The following is a 4,910-nucleotide window of genomic DNA, read 5'->3' as shown; positions in this document are numbered from 1 at the left end:
CCCCAGCCAAATTCCAACACGCTAACCCTTGACCGCTCATTTGTATCTACCAGCTCACTGTTCTATCACTATCAGCCAATCCTATCAAATTGTATATTATGCTACTCTGGGGTGTGTTTTTTGTATGCATTGAGAACCACTGTGCTTACTTAAAAGGAAGAAAAATGTGCTCTGCGGTAGCTCAGAAGCATTTTTCTCTCAGTGGTAGCTTGTGCCCAATGGGACCGGTGGAGCCGGAGGCAAGGAGCCCAACTGTAGGCGGAGCCAGAGCCAATGACAGCTAGAACCATGACCAATGACAGAAGAGGCCAAATAATTCTAGGGCTGGATCTTGACACATGGGGGGAAAAAGTTTCAGGAAAACACGTTATAAAGCTCATAATGCTAAATCACGTTGCTGAAGAACAAACTCTATAGAACTATCTGGTGTCACAGTTTTATAACGCATTTAAAACGCTGTATTTTGATGAATGTAGCTGAGTCCTAGTTTTCTGCCCATCTTTCTCCCCACCTGGTTCTCCAAGGATAGCCTTGGAACTAAGGAGAAAAATGTTGACAGTCAGTGGATGTAAGTAGGCAGGCAGGTAGGGGGTAGCCGAGAGCAAACTGAATTTGTTAGGGGCAGTGCTGTTTTCCCAAATGGACCAGTCCCATCTGTTTTATTATATGCATCAACACACACCAGCATTGAGCTATGGCACTAAGATAGGTTCCCAAATTGCACTGGCAAGTTATGGGACTCTGTTTTGGTAAGCTCTGGGTCAAGTTTGGCATCTTCAGCCTAGTTTTATGTTGGACTGCATTGCCTTTAAACCCGATTTTGCGCGTCTGTGTCTGTTTAATGGTGCTTTGAATTGTATGTCACATTGAATAATTTAATTGATGGGAAAGTTTTATAAATAAGCAATGCCATAAAATGAAAGCCTGTCTTGCATTAGCAAAATCTGGGGGCAGAGCCAAAAAGCTTGCAAGTTCTGTTCCGCTAACAGAAGCTGATAGAAATGATAGACGGCGATTTCACTGTCTCTGATTTGAATCGCTCGTTCCCTGGGATCAATGTTGCAGCAGCTTCTTATTCCAAGTTTCAGCTAAAAATGCCAGCTGACTAAATCGAAATGAGGGACCTCAGGCGTTGCATTGTTGTTTCGCATCTATGAAGCTAGTTGTCTCCCAACATTAGGAGACCCTGCGGTGTGCTTGGTTTGACAAAGATGCTTGCAAAATGTTATTTTATTGCCCACAATATCCGCACTTGGGGCAAAACCAAAGGTCAGCCTGTGAGTTAAAAGGAGTTTTGGTGGTGTTCCATGGAGGAAAGATTTTTTTATGGTTCCAATCTCTCTCTCTCTCTCTCTCTCTCTCTCTCTCTCTCTCTCTCTCTCTCTCTGAAGGGGAAAAAAACAACCATACACACCACAGCTGTATCTAGTTTGTCTGATTGCAGAGTTTGGGATTCATTTATATTTACAGCCTTTCTGATCCTCGGGTTCATGTCAGGTAGCATTGCAGCACATCTGTGAGGTAGGTCACTCCCATTTCCACTTTACAGGTTGGGAAACCAATGTTGAAAGGGAGTGATTTATTTCCATGGTCGCAGTGGTTTTGCACAACATTTTCTAAGGTCCAGCAGTCTGTGCAGCGTGGGATGTTAAAACAGGGAAAGAAAGAGGAAGTAGCTTGGGCTGCATTTTGCAGGGAGAACTATATGGGGAGTGTTCACACTCTGGGGTGTGTCCAGAGGAGGGCAACCAGGATGGTAAGGGTCTGGTAATAGCGGAAGGGCTATAGCTCAGTGGTACAACATCTGTTTTGCAAGCAGGAAGTGCCAAATTCAATACCCAGTATCTCCAACTAGGGTTAGGAAAGACCCCTGCCTGAACCCTTGGAGAGCCCCTGCCAGTCTGTGCTGACAATATTGAGCTAGATAGATCAATGGTCTGACTTAGTACAAGGCAGCTTCCTATGAAAACAAGGTCTGATGTGAAATAGTTGAAAAAGCTGGATATGTTTAGCCTAGAGAAAAGAAGATCAACACAATAGCTGTTTTCAAATAGCTGGAAGGCTGTTGTCACAAAGAAGACAAAACCGACTTGCAGATGGCAGGATTGGTGGAAATTGCAAGGAAGGAGACTTTTAGGAGATTCCTGAAAGTAAGAACTGGCCAACAGTGGAACAGATTTCCTCAGGAGGTGGTAGCTGGGCTCTTTGTGGAAGAAAGGAAGCAGTGGCTGGATGGCTGTCAGGGATGCTTGCTGTCATTGCAAGATACCAGTACCAGATGCCATTGGAAGACACCTGATTTCCAAGATCCCAGCCAATTTTCAAATTTTGTGTTCTATATTTCCATGACTTGGTAGCAGGACTTCAGAGCTAGCTTCTCAGATCTCCTGTTGACATACATCTGGGACAAACGTCTCATTTGCCTAACAGAGGATACCAGAGGCACCAGCTTATGAGGGTGACCGGAGGGCCCGACGGCGCATGTGTGATGTTGATTCCCCAATGTCACATGTGTGATGTCCAGACATTGGGCAGAGCCAAATGCATTTGCCATGTGGCTTCAATGGCCAGGGGCTCCTACTCTGCCTCCTTTTGATGCTGCCACTGGTGGGAGGCAACTTCGACCCTCCTTCCCTTCCACAGCAGGAGGAGAAGGAGAAGAAGCCTCTGTGCTTTTCAGACATGGCGGGCGGGTTGGCCCCAACCTCAGAAATATAGGGGCCCTCCAAAAGTGCTTGGCCCCCTAGAGCTGAAACCCCTGGATAACACTACCCTTAATCCAACACTGTAGCATTTCAGAGTCACTCAGAATGAAGACACAATTGGTTTTACCCATAGTGGGTTGGTCTACTAATCATCAAGGCGTTTATCATAAAGGCTTTAAAAGCAGTTAGATACTGCACAACCATCTGCTTGTTCAATTGCCCTTAAGAATAACAAAAAGCTCAGCTGTTTCATTGGCAGGCAGAAAGGTCAGGTTACTGACCTCTGTTTCAGGGATATCAGTTACTACCCAAAGTCAACATTCCCTACAGGCCACTGCAGTCTCCTTGTCTTCTAAATATAGCAAATTGTGGAGCAAGAAGTCTTCCTTTTACACGCAGGGATACTGTACATCACCTTAAATAAACAGGAGAACCAGCACAATAACAAAGTACCAGCAGGATCTAACAGCATGACAGTGACGACCTCATGTCTGCAGTTTGCTGAGTTAGGGTTAGTTTCGTATGAAAATAATATTCAAAACTGTAGCCATTTATTACCTAGTCGAATGTGGTTATTAGTTCTGCACATCGTAAGCCTTTTTGGAAGTGATTTTTTATATATTTTTGGGAAATCTGCGCATTTAAATTATTCAAAAATAATTTTATCTTTTTCCTACATATTACAAGCAAGTTGTTCTGCAAAAATGGAAATAGGGGGTAACATGCACACCTACCAACCCTAGGATTGCAATATCTGCATTGTTTACAGTGCAGAACTACAATCACAACATCTTATTTTGCTTTATATTAATTTTATTTTCAAATGAAAGCAAAGAACTGGAGCAAAGAAAAAGTGAAAACCCTAAACACCCTGTGGGATAGTGGTCCCATATGAAAACCAACAATCCTTAACTAGCATGTTAATGTTCCCCTCTCATTATGGAGCACAAAGCTTTTTAATTCTATTTTTCTTTATTGTTGTGAATGGTCTTTTCTCTGTGCATTCATTATACAATTACAGAATCATAGAGTTGGAAGAGACCCTGAGGATCATCTAGTCCAGCCTCCTGCAACGCAGGAATATGCAACTGTCCCATACGAGGATCGAACTTGCAACCTTGGTGTTATCGGCACCATGCTCTAACCAGCTGAGCTATCCATGCAAGTTTGGGAACCTCTGCTCAAGGGTATTGCTTTCATTATGTCCTGATGTCCTCTCCTGTCCTGATGCTGTCTTATTTTGCTGTCCGGGTCCGACTCTGAATCTGTGACAGTCAGGGGAACACCCTGTTGAGTTTTACACAGCAGCGTTAGCTAGCATGGTGATGTTAGCAAGTGCTTTTTTTCTTAAAAAAATGTTTAGGGGTACTCTCATTTTCCTACTCATATTAAAATGCTGCCCCTCAATGAGGCCAAACTTAGATTCACAAAATGTTTAGGGGTATGAGTACACTTGCGTCCCCACAGAAAAAATGCACTGGTGTTAGTGAATCTCTCTGTACAGATTTATATTTGCTTCGAAGACCAGGAGAACTCAATATATATTAGTTTTTAGCTTTGTCTTGTGTCTAGAGACAATAAATGCTTTGCTAATTTGAACTGTATGGGAGAGTAGTTTTCCCCTTAACCGGGGACTCTGGAAGAAGCAGGAAATCTCTGAAGACTCTGCTGGGGCTCCGAACACCCTGTTGATATATCACACTAGTTGAGGTGTGGTGAACTATCAAGTGACTTCCACAAGTCACCAACACAGACTACCCTGATGGGGTTGGGATGGAGCAGGGCAGTGGAGAAATCAAGTGCTGGATTAGTTCAACTGGTGTTCCACACAACTGTGACCAATCCTAGGATCCTGCCCCACCTCAACACCCTCCAGAAACTCACTGGGTAACCTTGAGCTAATCACTACCTCTCATCTTAATGTATCCACATAGGGTTATTGTGAGGATAAAATGAGAAAATCCCATGTCTGCTAAGCATCCTAGAGGAAGGACAGGATACAAATGTGCTAAATAAATATGTACTTAAGTATTTTTCTGGAACAAGGTATGGTGTCTGGTGCCTTGCCAGGCTGGCTCAAGCACAAGACGACAGGCGAGAGAGATATGATGACATAGTCTGCACATTCACCGAGGAAAGAAGGAGTGCCATTATCTCTCACAGCACCTAGTGCAATGCTTAGCTCTTAATCCTCATCTGGGGCTG

This window comes from Podarcis liolepis (assembly GCF_965112155.1).
Source record: "Podarcis liolepis genome assembly, chromosome: 6".
Classification (NCBI taxonomy): Eukaryota; Metazoa; Chordata; class Lepidosauria; order Squamata; family Lacertidae; genus Podarcis; species Podarcis liolepis.
This window is presented reverse-complemented; position numbering follows the sequence as displayed.